Source organism: Arachis hypogaea, chromosome 8 (genome assembly GCF_003086295.3).
Source record: "Arachis hypogaea cultivar Tifrunner chromosome 8, arahy.Tifrunner.gnm2.J5K5, whole genome shotgun sequence".
Lineage (NCBI taxonomy): Eukaryota > Viridiplantae > Streptophyta > Magnoliopsida > Fabales > Fabaceae > Arachis > Arachis hypogaea.
The window spans coordinates 22,167,671-22,186,809 of NC_092043.1; the positions used below are offsets into that span (position 1 = coordinate 22,167,671).

The window sequence follows — 19,139 nt, forward strand, 5'->3', positions numbered from 1 at the left end:
TGAGGCCATTACGGCTCGCCTTTAGGTGTGCTTCTCTGGATAGCGTCATTTAAAGAACACGGGTCAGCATAACGTAAGAGAAAAAAACTGGAAAAAAACAGGTCAGCACAACGTAAAAAAAAATCAGAGGAGCATGCCGAATATGAGCCAATATGGCATTCAGAGTGTCAATCTCAAGAACTCCTTTCTTCTGACTAGTCCCATTGTTCACAGGATTTCTTTCAGAAGTGTACATGAATTGGTTATTTGCAACCATTTCAATCAGCTCTTGAGCTTCTGTAGGCATCTTCTTCAGGTGAAGAGATCCTCCAGCAGAGCTATCCAAAGACATCTTGGACAGTTCAGAGAGACCATCATAGAAAATACCTATGATGCTCCATTCAGAAAGCATATCAGAAGGACACTTTCTGATTAATTGTTTGTATCTTTCCCAAGCTTCATAGAGGGATTCTCCTTCCTTCTGTCTGAAGGTTTGGACTTCCACTCTAAGCTTACTCAATTTTTGAGGTGGAAAGAACTTTGCCAAGAAGGCATTGACTAGCTTTTCCCAAGAGTCCAGGCTTTCTTTAGGTTGTGAGTCCAACCATGTTCTAGCTCTGTCTCTTACAGCAAAAGGGAATAGCATAAGTCTGTAGACCTCAGGGTCAACCCCATTAGTCTTGACAGTGTCACAGATTTGCAAGAATTCAGCTAAAAACTGATGAGGATCTTCCAATGGAAGTCCATGGAACTTGCAATTCTGTTGCATTAGAGAAACTAATTGAGGCTTAAGCTCAAAGTTGTTTGCTCCAATGGCAGGGATAGAGATGCTTCTCCCATAGAAATCGGGAGTAGGTGCAGTGAAGTCACCCAGCACCTTCCTTGCATTGTTGGCATTGTTGTTGTTTTCGGCTGCCATAGGTTCTTCTTCTTTGAAGAATTCGGTCAGGTCCTCTAAAGAGAGTTGTGCTTTGGCTTCTCTTAGCTTTCTCTTCAAGGTCCTTTCAGGTTCAGGATCAGCCTCAACAAGAATGTTTTTGTCTTTGCTCCTGCTCATAAGAAAGAGAAGGGAACAAGAAAATGTGGAATCCTCTATGTCACAGTATAGAGATTCCTTTAGGTGTCAGAGGAAAAGAAAAGTAGAAGACAGAAGTAGAAAATTTGAACTTATCAAAGAAGATGGAGTTCGAATTTTGCATTAAGGGATAGTGTTAGTCCATAAATAGAAGGATATGAGAAGAAGGGAAGTAATTTTCGAAAATTAAGTAAAAGATTTTGAAAACATTTTTGAAAACACTACTTGATTTTCGAAAATGAAAGTGGGAAAGAGATCAAGTGATTTTTGAAAAAGATTTTGAAATTAGAAATCAAAAAGATTTGATTGAAAACTATTTTGAAAAAGATGTGGTTAAGAAGATATGATTGATTTTTAAAAAAAAATGTGATTGAGAAGATATGATTTGAAAAACATTTTAAAAAGATATGATTTTGAAAATTAGACACTTGACTAACAAGAAAAGATATGATTCAAACATTAAACCTTTCTCAACAGAAAAGGCAACATACTTGAAATGTTGAATCAAATCATTAATTGATAGTAAGTATCTTTGAAAATGGAAAGAAATTGATTTTGAAAAAGATTTGATTGAAAAATTGAATTGAAAAAAGATTTGATTTTAAAAAGATTTTGAAAACTTTAAGAAAAATTGATTTGAAAACAAAATCTTCCCCCTTGTGCCATCTTGGCGTTAAACGCCCAGAATGGTGCACATTCTGGCGTTTAACGCCCAAAACTATACCCTTTTGGGCGTTAAACGCCCAACCAGGTACCCTGGCTGGCGTTTAAACGCCAGTCTGTCCTTCTTCACTGGGCGTTTTGAACGCCCAGCTTTTTCTGTGCAATTCCTCTGCTGAATGTTCTGAATCTTCAATTCTTCTGTATTATTGACTTGAAAAGACACAAATTACAAATATTTTTGGATTTTTAATAATAAGGATAAATCAAAATGCAACAAGAATCAAATAACAATGCATGCAAGACACCAAACTTAGCAGTTTGTATACCACTGACACTAACAAAATGAGAATGCATATGAGACACACAAAACACTCAAGTCAATTGAATTTAAAGATCAGAGCACGAAAATCATCAAGAACAACTTGAAGATCCTTAAGACACATGAATGGATGCATATAATTGACACCAAACTTAAAATGAAACACTAGACTCAAAAAAAATATTTTTGGATTTTATGATTTTGAAAATTTTTTTGTGCTTTTTCGAAAATAAAGTGGAAAAAGGTATCAAAATTCTTAATGAGAATTCCAGGAATCATGCAGTGTTAGTCTAAAGCTTCAGTCTAAAGGAATTAGACATGGTCAGCCAAGCTTCAGCAGAACATTGCATTCAAGAGCTAAATTGATGAAGATCAATCAGCTTTGGTGATGATAAGAACATCACCTTGAAACACTAGAATTCATTCTTAAGAACTCTGAAGAAAAAATACCTAATCTAAGCAACAAGATGAACCGTCAGTTGTCCAAACTCAACAATCCCCGGCAACGGCGCCAAAAACTTGGTGCGCGAAATTGTGAACAATACTTTTCACAACTCTCATAATCCCCAGTCATGAACCCCAAAAACTTGGTGTTCAATACCATGGCATTAACACAACTTCGCACAACTAACCAGCAAGTGCACTGGGTCGTCCAAGTAATAAACCTTACGCGAGTAAGGGTCGATCCCACGGAGATTGTTAGTATGAAGCAAGCTATGGTCATCTTGTAAATCTTAGTCAGGCAAAATCAAATGGATATAGTGATAGACGCATAAAACACAAAGATAAAGATAGAGGTACTTATGTAATTTATTGGTAGGAACTTCAGATAAGCGCATGAAGATGCCTTCCCTTCCGTCTCTCTGCTTTCCTACTGTCTTCATCCAATCCTTCTTACTCCTTTCCATGGCAAGCTTATGCAAGGGTTTCACCGTTGTCAGTGGCTACCTCCCATCCTCTCAGTGAAAATGTTCCTATGCTCTGTCACAGCATGGCTAATCATCTGTCGGTTCTCGGTCAGGCCGGAATAGAATCCAGTGATTCTTTTGCGTCTGTCACTAACGCCCCGCCTGCTAGGAGTTTGAAGCACGTCACAGTCATTCAATCATTGAATCCTACTCAGAATACCACAGACAAGGTTAGACCTTCCGGATTCTCTTGAATGCCGCCATCAGTTCTAGCCTATACCACGAAGACTCTGATATCACGGAATGGTTGGCTCGGTTGTCAGGCGAGCACTCGGTTGTCAGGCGATCAACCATGCATCGTGCAATCAGGAATCCAAGAGATATTCACCCAATCGAAGGTAGAACGGAGGTGGTTGTCAGTCACACGTTCATAGGTGAGAATGATGATGAGTGTCACGGATCATCACATTCATCAAGTTGAAGAACAAGTGATATCTTAGAACAAGAACAAGCGGAATTGAATGGAAGAACAATAGTAATTGCATTAATACTCGAGGTACAGCAGAGCTCCACACCTTAATCTATGGTGTGTAGAAACTCCACCGTTGAAAATACATAAGAACAAGGTCTAGGCATGGCCATGAGGCCAGCCTCTCAGTGATCTAAGATAGCATAACAATGAAGATAGCTACCCCTCGATATCTCAATACAATAGTAAAAGGTCCTACTTATAGAAAACTAGTAGCCTAAGGTTTACAGAAATAAGTAAATGACATAAAAATCCACTTCCGGGCCCACTTGGTGTGTGCTTGGGCTGAGCAATGAAGCATTTTCGTGCAGAGACTTCTCTTGGAGTTAAACGCCAGCTTTTATGCCAGTTTGGGCGTTTAACTCCCATTTTGGTGCCAGTTCCAGCGTTTAACGCTGGGATTTCTGAGGGTGACTTTGAACGCCGGTTTGGGCCATCAAATCTTGGGCAAAGTATGGACTATCATATATTGCTGGAAAGCCCAGGATGTCTACTTTCCAACGCCGTTATGAGCGCGCCAATTGGGCTTCTGTAGCTCCAGAAAATCCACTTCGAGTGCAGGGAGGTCAGAATCCAACAGCATCTGCAGTCCTTTTTAGTCTCTGAATCAGATTTTTGCTCAGGTCCCTCAATTTCAGCTAGAAAATACCTGAAATCACAGAAAAATACACAATCTCATAGTGAAGTCCAGAAAAGTGAATTTTAACTAAAAACTAATAAAAATATACTAAAAACTAACTAGATCATACTAAAAACATACTAAAAACAATGCCAAAAAGCGTACAAATTATCCGCTCATCACAACACCAAACTTAAATTGTTGCTTGTCCTCAAGCAACTGGAAATCAAACAAGATAAAAAGAAGAGAATATGCAATGAATTCCAAAAACATCTATGAAGATCAGTATCAATTAGATGAGCGGGGCTTTTAGCTTTTTGCCTCTGAACAGTTTTGGCATCTCACTCTATCCTTTGAAATTCAGAATGATTGGCTTCTTTAGGAACTTAGAATCCAGATAGTGTTATTGATTCTCCTAGTAGAGTATGATGATTCTTGAACATATCTACTTATTGAGTCTTGGCTGTGGCCCAAAGCACTCTGTCTTCCAGTATTACCACCGGATACATACATGCCACAGACACATAATTGGGTGAACCTTTTCAGATTGTGACTCAGCTTTGCTAGAGTCCCCAATTAGAGGTGTCCAGGGTTCTTAAGCACACTCTTTTTTCCTTGGATCACAACTTTATTTCTTTTTTCGTTTTTCTTCTTTTTTTTTTTAAATTTTCGAAATTTTCTCCCTTTTTTTTTTCATTGCTTTTTCTTGCTTCAAGAATCATTTTTATGATTTTTCAGATCCTCAGTAACATGTCTCCTTTTTCATCATTCTTTCAAGAGCCAACATTCATGAACCACAAATTCAAAAGACATATGCACTATTTAAGCATACATTCAGAGAACAGAAGTATTGCCACCACATCAAAATAATTAAACTGTTATAAAATTCAAAATTCATGCAATTCTACTCTTTTTCAATAAAGAACATATTTTATTTAAGAGAGGTGATGGATTCATAGGACATTCATAACTTTAAGGCATAGACACTAAGACACTAATGATCACAAGACACAAACATAGATAAACATAAGCATAAAATTCGAAAAACAGAAGAATAAAGAACAAGGAAATCAAAGAACGGGTCCACCTTAGTGATGGCGGCTCTTTCTTCCTCTTGAAGATCCTATGGAGTGCTTGAGCTCCTCAATGTCTCTTCCTTGTCTTTGTTGCTCCTCTCTCATGATTCTTTGATCTTCTCTAATTTCATGGAGGATGATGGAGTGTTCTTGATGCTCCACCCTTAGTTGTCCCATGTTGGAACTCAATTCTCCTAGGGAGGTATTTAGTTGCTCCCAATAGTTTTGTGGAGGAAAGTGCATCCCTTGAGGTATCTCAGGGATCTCATGATGAGTGGGGTCTCTTGTGTGCTCCATCCTCTTCTTAGTGATGGGCTTGTCCTCATCAATAGGGATTTCTCCCTCTATGTCAACTCCAACTGAATAACAGAGGTGACAAATGAGATGAGGAAAGGCTAACCTTGCCAAGGTAGAGGACTTGTCTGCCACCTTATAAAGTTCTTGAGCTATAACCTCATGAACTTCTATTTCTTCTCCAATCATGATGCTATGAATCATGATAGCCCGGTCTATGGTAACTTCGGACCGGTTGCTAGTGGGAATGATTGAGCGTTGGATAAACTCCAACCATCCTCTAGCCACGGGTTTGAGGTCATGCCTTCTCAATTGAACCGGCTTCCCTCTTGAATCTCTCTTCCATTGGGCGCCCTCTTCACATATGACTGTGAGGACTTGGTCCAACCTTTGATCAAAGTTGACCCTTCTAGTGTAAGGATGTTCATCTCCTTGCATCATGGGCAAGTTGAATGCCAACCTTACACTTTCCGGACTGAAATCCAAGTATTTCCCCCGAACCATAGTAAGATAATTCTTTGGATCCGGGTTCACACTTTGATCATGGTTCTTGGTGATCCATGCATTGGCATAGAATTCTTGAACCATCAAGATTCCGACTTGTTGAATGGGGTTGGTAAGAACTTCCCAACCTCTTCTTCGGATCTCCGGATATTCACCCTTTTTGAGTGAAAAAGGGACCTCGGGGATCACCTTCTTCAAGGCCACAACTTCATAGAAGTGGTCTTGATGCACCCTTGAGATGAATCTCTCCATCTCCCATGACTCGGAGGTGGAAGCTTTTGCCTTCCCTTTCCTCTTTCTAGAGGTTTCTCCGGCCTTGGATGCCATAAATGGTTATGGAAAAACAAAAAGCAATGCTTTTACCACACCAAACTTAAAAGGTTTGCTCGTCCTCGAGCAAAAGAAGAAAGAAGAGAGTAGAAGAAGAAGAAATGAGGGGAAAGGGAATGGCTTTTGTTTTCGGCCAAGAAGGGGAGAAGTGGTGTTTATGTTGTGTGAAAATGAATGAGTGAAGGAGGGTTTATATAGGAGTGGGGGAAGGGTGGGTTCGGTCATGGATGGGTGGGTTTGGGTGGGAAAGTGGTTTGAATTTGAATGGTGGGGTAGGTGGGGTTTTATGAAGGATGGATGTGAGTGGTGAAGAGAAAGATGGGATTTGATAGGTGAAGGGTTTTTGGGGAAGAGGTGTTAAAGGTGATTGGTGAATGGGTGAAGAAGAGAGAGAGTGTTGGGGTAGGTGGGGATCCTGTGGGGTCCACAGATCCTGAGGTGTCAAGGAAAAGTCATCCCTGCACCAAATGGCAAGCAAAATCTCGTTTTGTGCCAATTCTGGCGTTAAACGCCGGGCTGGTGCCCATTTCTGGCGTTTAACGCCATCTTCTTGCCCTTTTCTGGCGTTTAACGCCAGTCTGGTGCCCCTTTCTGGCGTTAAACGCCCAGAATGGTGCCAGACTGGGCGTTAAACGCCCATCTGCTAACCTCACTGGCGTTTAAACGCCAGTAGGTGCGTCCTCCAAGGTGTGCTGTTTTTCTTCCTGTTTTTCATTCTGTTTTTGCTTTTTTCATTGATTCTGTGACTTCTCATGATCATCAACCTACAAAAAAAAACATAAAATGACAAAGGAAAATAGTTAATTATAAAACATTGGGTTGCCTCCCAACAAGCGCTTCTTTAATGTCATTAGCTTGACAGAGGACTCTCATGGAGCCTCAGAAATGCTCAGAGCTATGTTGGAACCTCCCAACACCAAACTTAGAGTTTGAATGTGGGGGTTCAACACCAAACTTAGAGTTTGGTTGTGGCCTCCCAACACCAAACTTAGAGTTTGACTGTGGGGGCTCTGTTTTTGAGAGAAGCTCTTCATGCTTCCTCTCCATGATGACAGAGGGATATCCTTGGGCCTTAAACACCAAGGATTCTTCATTCACTTGAATGATCAACTCTCCTCTATCAACATCAATCACAGCCTTTGCTGTGGCTAGGAAGGGTCTGCCAAGGATGATGGATTCATCCATGCACTTCCCAGTCTCTAGGACTATGAAATCAGTAGGGATGTAATGGTCTTCAACTTTAACCAGAACATCCTCTACAAGTCCATGGGCTTGTTTTCTTGAGTTGTCTGCCATCTCTAGTGAGATTTTTGCAGCTTGTACCTCAGAGATCCCTAACTTCTCCATTACAGAGAGAGGCATGAGGTTTACACTTGACCCTAAGTCACACAAGGCCTTGTTGAAGGTCATGGTGCCTATGGTACAAGGTATTGAAAACCTCCCAGGATCCTGTCTCTTTTGAGGTAATTTCTGCCTAGACAAGTCATCCAGTTCTTTGGTGAGCAAAGGGGGTTCATCCTCCCAAGTCTCATTTCCAAATAACTTGTCATTTAGCTTCATGATTGCTCCAAGGTATTTAGCCACTTGCTCTTCAGTGACATACTCATCCTCTTCAGAGGAAGAATACTCATCAGAGCTCATGAATGGTAGAAGTAAGTCCAATGGAATCTCTATGGTCTCAGTTTGAGCCTCAGATTCCCATGGTTCCTCATTGGGGAACTCATTGGAGGCCAGTGGACGCCCAGTGAGGCCTTCCTCAGTGGCGTTCACTGCCTCTTCCTCCTCTCCAAATTCGGCCATGTTGATGGCTTTGCACTCTCCTTTTGGATTTTCTTCTGTATTGCTTGGAAGAGTACTAGGGGGAGTTCAGTAATTTTCTTGCTCAGCTGACCCACTTGTGCTTCCAAATTTCTAATGGAGGACCTTGTTTCAGTCATGAAACTTTGAGTGGTTTTGATCAGATCAGAGACCATGGTTGCTAAGTCAGAGGTACTCTGCTTAGAACTCTCTGTCTGTTGCTGAGAAGATGATGGAAAAGGCTTGCTATTGCTAAACCTGTTTCTTCCACCATTATTATTGTTGAAACCTTGTTGGGGTCTCTGTTGATCCTTCCATGAAAAATTTGGATGATTTCTCCATGAAGGATTATAGGTGTTTCCATAGGGTTCTCCCATGTAATTCACCTCTTCCATTGAAGGGTTCTCAGGATCATAGGCTTCTTCCTCAGATGAAGCTTCTTTAGTACTGCTTGGTGCATTTTGCATTCCAGACAGACTTTGAGAAATCATATTGACTTGTTGAGTCAATATTTTGTTCTGAGCCAATATGGCATTCAGAGTGTCAATCTCAAGAACTCCTTTCTTCTGACTAGTCCCATTGTTCACAGGATTTCTTTCAGAAGTGTACATGAATTGGTTATTTGCAACCATTTCAATCAGCTCTTGAGCTTCTGTAGGCATCTTCTTCAGGTGAAGAGATCCTCCAGCAGAGCTATCCAAAGACATCTTGGACAGTTCAGAGAGACCATCATAGAAAATACCTATGATGCTCCATTCAGAAAGCATATCAGAAGGACACTTTCTGATTAATTGTTTGTATCTTTCCCAAGCTTCATAGAGGGATTCTCCTTCCTTCTGTCTGAAGGTTTGGACTTCCACTCTAAGCTTACTCAATTTTTGAGGTGGAAAGAACTTTGCCAAGAAGGCATTGACTAGCTTTTCCCAAGAGTCCAGGCTTTCTTTAGGTTGTGAGTCCAACCATGTTCTAGCTCTGTCTCTTACAGCAAAAGGGAATAGCATAAGTCTGTAGACCTCAGGGTCAACCCCATTAGTCTTGACAGTGTCACAGATTTGCAAGAATTCAGCTAAAAACTGATGAGGATCTTCCAATGGAAGTCCATGGAACTTGCAATTCTGTTGCATTAGAGAAACTAATTGAGGCTTAAGCTCAAAGTTGTTTGCTCCAATGGCAGGGATAGAGATGCTTCTCCCATAGAAATCGGGAGTAGGTGCAGTGAAGTCACCCAGCACCTTCCTTGCATTGTTGGCATTGTTGTTGTTTTCGGCTGCCATAGGTTCTTCTTCTTTGAAGAATTCGGTCAGGTCCTCTAAAGAGAGTTGTGCTTTGGCTTCTCTTAGCTTTCTCTTCAAGGTCCTTTCAGGTTCAGGATCAGCCTCAACAAGAATGTTTTTGTCTTTGCTCCTGCTCATAAGAAAGAGAAGGGAACAAGAAAATGTGGAATCCTCTATGTCACAGTATAGAGATTCCTTTAGGTGTCAGAGGAAAAGAAAAGTAGAAGACAGAAGTAGAAAATTTGAACTTATCAAAGAAGATGGAGTTTGAATTTTGCATTAAGGGATAGTGTTAGTCCATAAATAGAAGGATATGAGAAGAAGGGAAGTAATTTTCGAAAATTAAGTAAAAGATTTTGAAAACATTTTTGAAAACACTACTTGATTTTCGAAAATGAAAGTGGGAAAGAGATCAAGTGATTTTTTAAAAAGATTTTGAAATTAGAAATCAAAAAGATTTGATTGAAAACTATTTTGAAAAAGATGTGGTTAAGAAGATATGATTGATTTTTAAAAAAAATGTGATTGAGAAGATATGATTTGAAAAACATTTTAAAAAGATTTGATTTTGAAAATTAGACACTTGACTAACAAGAAAAGATATGATTCAAACATTAAACCTTTCTCAACAGAAAAGGCAACATACTTGAAATGTTGAATCAAATCATTAATTGATAGTAAGTATCTTTGAAAATGGAAAGAAATTGATTTTGAAAAAGATTTGATTGAAAAATTGAATTGAAAAAAGATTTGATTTTAAAAAGATTTTGAAAACTTTAAGAAAAATTGATTTGAAAACAAAATCTTCCCCCTTGTGCCATCTTGGCGTTAAACGCCCAGAATGGTGCACATTCTGGCGTTTAACGCCCAAAACTATACCCTTTTGGGCGTTAAACGCCCAACCAGGTACCCTGGCTGGCGTTTAAACGCCAGTCTGTCCTTCTTCACTGGGCGTTTTGAACGCCCAACTTTTTCTGTGCAATTCCTCTGCTGAATGTTCTGAATCTTCAATTCTTCTGTATTATTGACTTGAAAAGACACAAATTACAAATATTTTTGGATTTTTAATAATAAGGATAAATCAAAATGCAACAAGAATCAAATAACAATGCATGCAAGACACCAAACTTAGCAGTTTGTATACCACTGACACTAACAAAATGAGAATGCATATGAGACACACAAAACACTCAAGTCAATTGAATTTAAAGATCAGAGCACGAAAATCATCAAGAACAACTTGAAGATCCTTAAGACACATGAATGGATGCATATAATTGACACCAAACTTAAAATGAAACACTAGACTCAAAAAAAATATTTTTGGATTTTATGATTTTGAAAATTTTTTTGTGCTTTTTCAAAAATAAAGTGGAAAAAGGTATCAAAATTCTTAATGAGAATTCCAGGAATCATGCAGTGTTAGTCTAAAGCTTCAGTCTAAAGGAATTAGACATGGTCAGCCAAGCTTCAGCAGAACATTGCATTCAAGAGCTAAATTGATGAAGATCAATCAGCTTTGGTGATGATAAGAACATCACCTTGAAACACTAGAATTCATTCTTAAGAACTCTGAAGAAAAAATACCTAATCTAAGCAACAAGATGAACCGTCAGTTGTCCAAACTCAACAATCCCCGGCAACGGCGCCAAAAACTTGGTGCGCGAAATTGTGAACAATACTTTTCACAACTCTCATAATCCCCGGTCATGAACCCCAAAAACTTGGTGTTCAATACCATGGCATTAACACAACTTCGCACAACTAACCAGCAAGTGCACTGGGTCGTCCAAGTAATAAACCTTACGCGAGTAAGGGTCGATCCCACGGAGATTATTAGTATGAAGCAAGCTATGGTCATCTTGTAAATCTTAGTCAGGAAAAATCAAATGGATATAGTGATAGACACATAAAACACAAAGATAAAGATAGAGGTACTTATGTAATTCATTGGTAGGAACTTCAGATAAGCGCATGAAGATGCCTTCCCTTCCGTCTCTCTGCTTTCCTACTGTCTTCATCCAATCCTTCTTACTCCTTTCCATGGCAAGCTTATGCAAGGGTTTCACCGTTGTCAGTGGCTACCTCCCATCCTCTCAGTGAAAATGTTCCTATGATCTGTCACAGCATGGCTAATCATCTGTCGGTTCTCGGTCAGGCCGGAATAGAATCCAGTGATTCTTTTGCGTCTGTCACTAACGCCCCGCCTGCTAGGAGTTTGAAGCACGTCACAGTCATTCAATCATTGAATCCTACTCAGAATACCACAGACAAGGTTAGACCTTCCGGATTCTCTTGAATGCCGCCATCAAGTCTAGCCTATACCACGAAGACTCTGATATCACGGAATGGTTGGCTCGGTTGTCAGGCGAGCACTCGGTTGTCAGGCGATCAACCATGCATCGTGCAATCAGGAATCCAAGAGATATTCACCCAATCGAAGGTAGAACGGAGGTGGTTGTCAGTCACACGTTCATAGGTGAGAATGATGATGAGTGTCACGGATCATCACATTCATCAAGTTGAAGAACAAGTGATATCTTAGAACAAGAACAAGCGGAATTGAATGGAAGAACAATAGTAATTGCATTAATACTCGAGGTACAGCAGAGCTCCACACCTTAATCTATGGTGTGTAGAAACTCCACCGTTGAAAATACATAAGAACAAGGTCTAGGCATGGCCATGAGGCCAGCCTCTCAGTGATCTAAGATAGCATAACAATGAAGATAGCTACCCCTCGATATCTCAATACAATAGTAAAAGGTCCTACTTATAGAAAACTAGTAGCCTAAGGTTTACAGAAATGAGTAAATGACATAAAAATCCACTTCCGGGCCCACTTGGTGTGTGCTTGGGCTGAGCAATGAAGCATTTTCGTGCAGAGACTTCTCTTGGAGTTAAACGCCAGCTTTTATGCCAGTTTGGGCGTTTAACTCCCATTTTGGTGCCAGTTCCAGCGTTTAACGCTGGGATTTCTGAGGGTGACTTTGAACGCCGGTTTGGGCCATCAAATCTTGGGCAAAGTATGGATTATCATATATTGCTGGAAAGCCCAGGATGTCTACTTTCCAACGCCGTTAAGAGCGCGCCAATTGGGCTTCTGTAGCTCCAGAAAATCCACTTCGAGTGCAGGGAGGTCAGAATCCAACAGCATCTGCAGTCCTTTTTAGTCTCTGAATCAGATTTTTGCTCAGGTCCCTCAATTTCAGCCAGAAAATACCTGAAATCACAGAAAAACACACAATCTCATAGTGAAGTCCAGAAAAGTGAATTTTAACTAAAAACTAATAAAAATATACTAAAAACGAACTAGATCATACTAAAAACATACTAAAAACAATGCCAAAAAGCGTACAAATTATCCGCTCATCAGTGACCGGTTTTTTTTCCAGTTTTTTTTCATTGTGCTGACTGGTTTTTTCCCTTTTTTTTGTGCTGATCGTTTTTCTTTAAATGACGCTATCCAGAGGAGGACACCTGAAGGCAAGCCGTAATGGCCTCATCTTCGGCAGGCTCCTCCGATTTTTTTTTCGTTGTGGTGACTGGTTTTTTTTCCAGTTTTTTTTGTTGTGCTGACCGGTTTTTTTTCATTTTTTTATGTTGACCCTTGTTCTTTAAATGACGCTATCCAGAGGAGAACACTTGAAGGCGAGCTATAATGGCCTCATCTTCGGCAGGCTCCTCCGATTTTTTTTACGTTGTGCTGACCCTTGTTCTTTAAATGACATCCAGAGGATGACACCTAAAGGCGAGCTGTAATGGCCTCATATTCGGGAGGCTCCTCCGATATTTTTATTTTTTTAACGTTGTGCTGATCGGCTTTTTTTCCATTTTTTTATACGTTGTGCTGACTGTTTTTTATATTTTTTTTTACGTTGTGTTGACCGGTTTTTTTTCCATTTTTTTAGGTTGTGCTGACCGTTTCTTTGTTTACGTTGTGCTGAGCCTTATTCTTTAAATGACGCTATCCAGAGGAGGAAATCTAAAGGCGAGCCGTAATGGCCTCATCTTCGGCAGGCTCCTCAGGTTTTTTTTTTTACGTTGTGCTAACCCTTGTTCTTTAAATGACATCCAGAGGAGGACACCTAAAGGCGAGCCGTAATGGCCTCATCTTCGGTAGGCTACTTCGATATTTTTATTTTTTTAATATTGTGCTAATCGGTTTTTTTCCATTTTTTTATACGTTGTGCTGACCGTTTTTTTAATTTTTTATTTACGTTGTGCTGACCGGTTTTTTCCCATTTTTTTCGATTGTGCTGACCGTTTTTTTTACGTTGTGCAGACCCTTGTTCTTTAAATGACGCTATCCAGAGGAGGACGCCTAAAGGCGAGCCGTAATGGCCTCATCTTCGGCAGGCTCCTCCAATTTTTTTCGTTGTGGTGACCGGTTTTTTTCCAGTTTTTTTTTTCGTTGTGCTGACCAGTTTTTTTCCATTTTTTTTGTGCTGACCCTTGTTCTTTAAATGACGCTATCCAGAGCAGGACACCTAAAGGTGAGCCGTAATGGCCTCATCTTCAGTAGGCTCCTCCGATTTTTTTTTACGTTGTGCTAACCCTTGTTCTTTAAATGACATCCAGAGGAGGACACCTAAAGGCGAGCCGTAATGGCCTCATCTTCGGTAGGCTCCTCTGATATTTTTATTTTTTTAACGTTATGATGATAGGTATTTTTTAAAATTTTTTATACGTTGTGCTGACCATTTTTTTTTATTGTTTTTACGTTGTACTGACCGGTTTTTTCCATTTTTTTTAGGTTGTGCTGACCGTTTTTTTTTTTACGTTGTGCTGATCCTTGTTCTTTAAATTACGCTATCTAGAGGAGGACACCTAAAGGCGAGCCGTAATGGCCTCATCTTCGGCAGGCTCCTTCGATTCTTTTTTTTTTTTACGTTGTGCTGACCCTTGTTCTTTAAATGACATCTAGAGGAGGACACCTAAACGAGAGCTGTAATGGCCTCATCTTTGGTAGGCTCCACCGTTTTTTTATTTTTTTTACGTTGTCCTGACCGATTTTTTCCATTTTTTTTAGGTTTTGCTGACCGTTTTTTTTTTTACGTTGTGCTAACCCTTGTTCTTTAAATGACGCTATCCATAAGAGGAAACCTAATGGCGAGCCGTAATGGCCTCAATTTCGGCAGGCTCCTCTAATTTTTTTTCTACGTTATGCTGACCAGTTTGTCTCCTTTTTATTAGGTTTTGTTGACCGTTTTTTTTTTACGTTGTGCTGACCCTTGTTCTTTAAATGACGCTATCCAGAGGAGGACACCTAAAGGCGACCCGTAATGGCCTCATCTTCGGCAGGCTCCTCTGATTTTTTTTTACGTTTTGGTGACCGGTTTTTTTTCCAGTTTTTTTCTTTTTTTTACGTTGTGCTGACCCTTGTTCTTTAAATGACGCCATCCAGAGGAGGACACCTAAAGGCGAGCCGTAATGGCCTTATCTTCGGCATGCTCCTCCGATTTTTTTTCCGTTGTGCTGACCCTTGTTCTTTAAACGACGCTATCCAGAGGAGGACACTTAAAGGCGAGCTGTAATGGGCTCATCTTCGGCAGGCTCCTCCGATTTTTTTTTTCGTTGTGCTGACCGGTTTTTTTCCAATTTTTTTTACGTTGTGCTGACCGGTTTTTTTTTTTTTTTTTTTTACGTTGTGTTGACCTTTGTTCTTTAAATGGCGCTATCTAGAGGAGGACACCTAAAGGCGAGCCGTAATGGCCTAATCTTCGGCATGCTCCTACGATTTTTTTTTCGTTCTGCTGACCGTTTTTTTTTCGTTGTGCTGATCGATTTTTTTCCATTTTTTTAGGTTGTGCTAACCGGCTTTTTTTTTACGTTGTGCTAACCCTTGTTCTTTAAATGACGCTATCCAGAGAAAGACACCTAATGGTGAGCCGTAATGGCCTCATCTTCGGCAGTCTCCTCCGATTTCTTTTTTCGTTGTGCTGACTCTTGTTCTTTAAATGACGCTATCCAGAGGAGGACACCTAAAGGCGAGCCGTAATGGCCTCATCTTCGGTAGGCTCCTCCGATATTTTTTACGTTGTGCTGACCGGTTTTTTTTTTACATTGTGCTGACTGGTTTTTTTCCAGTTTTTTTTTTTATGTTGTGTTGACCAGTTTTTTCCCAGTTTTTTTCCATTTTTTACGTTGTGCTGACCAGTTTTTTTTCCATTTTTTTAGGTTGTGCTGACCCTTTTTTTTTACGTTGTGCTGACCCTTGTTCTGTAAATGACGCTATCCAGAGGAGGACACCTAAAGGCGAGCCATAATGGCCTCATCTTCGGCAGGCTCCTCCAATTTATTTTTTTTCGCTGTGGTGACTGTTTTTTTTCCAATTTTTTTTTCGTTGTGCTGACCAGTTTTTTTCCATTTTTTTTGTGCTGACCCATATTCTTTAAATGACGCTATCCAGAGGAGGACACCGAAAGGCGAGCCGTAATGACCTCATCTTCGGCATGCTCCTCCAATTTTTTTTCTTTTTTGTTGTGCTCACCGGTTTTTTTTCTAGTTTTTTTACGATGTGCTGACCCGTGTTCTTTAAATGACATCCAGAGCAGGACACCTAAAGGCGAGCCGTAATGGCCTCATCTTCGGTAGGCTCCTCCGATTTTTTTACGTTGTGTTTATCGATTTTTTTTCATTTTTTATACATTGTGCTGACCGTTTTTTTTTTATTTTTTTATGTTGTGCTGACCGGTTTTTTTCCATTTTTTTAGGTTGTGATGACCGGTTTTTTTTTACGTTGTGCTGATCATTGTTCTTTAAATGACGCTATCCAGAGGAGGACACCTAAAGACGAGCCGTAATGGCCTCATCTTCGGTAGGCTCCTCTGATTTTTTTTTACGTTGTGCTGACCGGTTTTTTTCCATTTTTTTCTTTACGTTGTGCTAACCCTTGTTCTTTAAATGACGCTATCCAAAGGAGGACACCTAAAGGCGAGCCGTCATGGCCCCATCTTCGTTAGGCTCCTCCGATTTTTTTTACGTTGTGCTGACCGGTGTGTTTTACGTTGTACTGACCGATTTTTTTCAGTTTTTTTACGTTGTGTTGACCGGTTTTTTTCCAGTTTTTTTTTCCATTTTTTTACGATGTGCTGACTGTTTTTTTTTTTTACGTTTTGCTAACCTTTTTTTCCATTTTTTAGGTTTTGCTGACCATTTTTTTATGTTGTGCTGACCAGTTTTTTCCATTTTTTAGGTTGAGCTGACCATTTTTTTTTTTACGTTGTGCTGACCCTTGTTCTTTAAATGACGCTATCCAGAGGAGGACACCTAAAGGCGAGCCGTAATGGCCTCATCTTCGGCAGGCTCCTCTGATTTTTTTTTTACGTTGTGTTGACCCTTGTTCTTTAAATGACATCCAAAGGAGGACACCTAAAGGCGAGCCGAAATGGCCTCATCTTCGGTAGGCTCTGATGAGCGGATAATTTATACGCTTTTTGGCATTGTTTTTAGGTAGTTTTTAGTAAGTTCAAGCTACTTTTAGGGATGTTTTCATTAGTTTTTATGTTAAATTCACATTTCTGGACTTTACTATGAGTTTGTGTTTTTTCTGTGATTTCAGGTAATTTCTGGCTGAAATTGAGGGACTTGAGAAAAACTCTGAAAAAAGGCTGACAAAAGGACTGCTGATGCTGTTGGAATCTGACCTCCCTGCACTCGAAATGGATTTTCGGGAGCTACAGAACTTCAAATGGCGCGCTCTCAACGGTGTTGGAAAGTAGACATCCAGAGCTTTCCAGCAATATATAATAGTCTATACTTTATTCGGAAATTGACGACGTAAATTGGCGTTGAACGCCAAGTACATGCTGTTGTCTGGAGTTAAACGCCAGAAACATGTCATGATCCGGAGTTGAACGCCCAAAACACGTTATAACTTGGCGTTCAACTCCAAGAAAAGCCTCTGCTCGTGGATAGATCAAGCTCAGCCCAAACATACACCAAGTGGGCCCCGGAAGTGGATTTATGCATCAATTACTTACTCATGTAAACCCTAGTAGCTAGTTTAGTATAAATAAGACTTTTTACTAGTGTATTAGTAATCTTTTGACCATTCGGTCTTTTGGATCATTCAGGGGGCTGGCCATTCGGCCATGCCTGAACCTTTTACTTATGTATTTTCAACGGTGGAGTTTCTACACACCATAGATTAAGGGTGTGGAGCTCTGCTGTACCTCAAGTTTCAATACAATTACTATTACTTTCTATTCAATTCTCTTTTATTCTTATTCCAAGATATACGTTGCACTTCAACTTGATGAATGTGATGATCCGTGACACTCATCATCATTCTCACCTATGAACGTGCGTGATTGACAACCACTTCCGTTCTACTCTAGGCCGGGCGCATATCTCTTAGATTCTCCAACAGAATCTTCGTGGTATAAGCTAGATAGATGGCGGCATTCATGAGAATCCGGAAAGTCTAAACCTTGTCTATGGTATTCCGAGTAGGATTCTGGGATTGAATGACTGTGACGAGCTTCAAACTCCTGAAGGCTGGGCGTTAGTGACAGACGCAAAAGAATCAAGGGATTCTATTCCAACCTGATTGAGAACCGACAGATGATTAGCCGTGCTGTGACAGAGCATAGGACCATTTTCACTGAGAGGATGGGATGTAGCCATTGACAACGGTGATGCCCTACATACAGCTTGCCATGGAAAGGAGTAAGAAGGATTGGATGAATGTAAGAAGAAAGTAGAGATTTGAGAGGAGCACAGCATCTCCATACGCCTATCTGAAATTCCCACTATTGATTTACATAAGTATTTCTATCCTATTTTATTTTCTGTTTAATTATTAATTTTCGAAACCCATAACCATTTAATCTGCCTAACTGAGATTTACAAGGTGACCATAGCTTGCTTCATACCAACAATCTCTGTGGGATCGACCCTTACTCACGTAAGGTATTACTTGGATGACCCAGTACACTTGCTGGTTAAGTTGAACGGAGTTATGATCACACCAGGGATTATTAAGATCCCAATTCATCACACCATGATCTCTTTGGGGTATTTTGATTTCATACAAATACAAAGAGACCAACTTTGAGGATCACAATTTCGTCCATCAAGTTTTTGGCGCCGTTGCCAGGGATTGTTCGAGTATGAACAACTGACGGTTCATCTTGTTGCTCAGATTAGGTAATTTTATTTTCAAAAAAAACTTTTCAAAAAACTTTTTCAAAATTTTTCTTTTATTTTCGTTTTTCTAAAAGAATGTTTTCGAAAAAATTAATAAAAATACAAAAAAATTAGAAAATTATAAAAACTAAAAATATTTTGAGTTTCTTGTTTGAGTCTTGAGTCAATTTTTAAGTTTGGTGTCAATTTAAAAAAAAATTTCTTGCATTTTTCGAAAATTCATGCATTCATAGTGTTCTTCATGATCTTCAAGTTGTTCTTGGTAAGTCTTCTTGTTTGATCTTGATGTTTTCTTATTTTGTGTTGTTTGTTGTTTTTCATATGCATTTTTGCATTCATAGTGTCCATGCATTAAAGATTTCTAAGTTTGGTGTCTTGCATGTTTTCTTTGCATCAAAAATTTTTCAAAAATATGTTCTTGATGTTCATCATGATCTTCAAAGTGTTCTTGGTGTTCATCTTGACATTCATAGTGTTCTTGCATGCATCATGTGTTTTGATCCAAAATTTTTATGTTTTGGGTCATAATTGTGTTTTTCTCTCTCATAATTAAAAATTCAAAAAAAAATCAAAAAATATCTTTTCCTTATTTTTCTCATAATTTTTGAAAATTTGAGTT

General features: G+C 39.6%; 2 non-coding genes across 2 annotated transcripts; both read left to right on the top strand.

Moving 5' to 3' along the window:
• Positions 1–385: 385 nt before the first annotated feature.
• On the top strand, positions 386–493 carry LOC112708653 (small nucleolar RNA R71). The gene has a single exon (XR_003156496.1). It is a non-coding gene; the product is annotated as a small nucleolar RNA R71 (small nucleolar RNA).
• An 8,361-nt stretch (positions 494–8,854) lies between these two features.
• LOC112708654 (small nucleolar RNA R71) lies at positions 8,855–8,962 on the top strand. Its single transcript, XR_003156497.1, has one exon. It is a non-coding gene; the product is annotated as a small nucleolar RNA R71 (small nucleolar RNA).
• Positions 8,963–19,139: the final 10,177 nt, after the last annotated feature.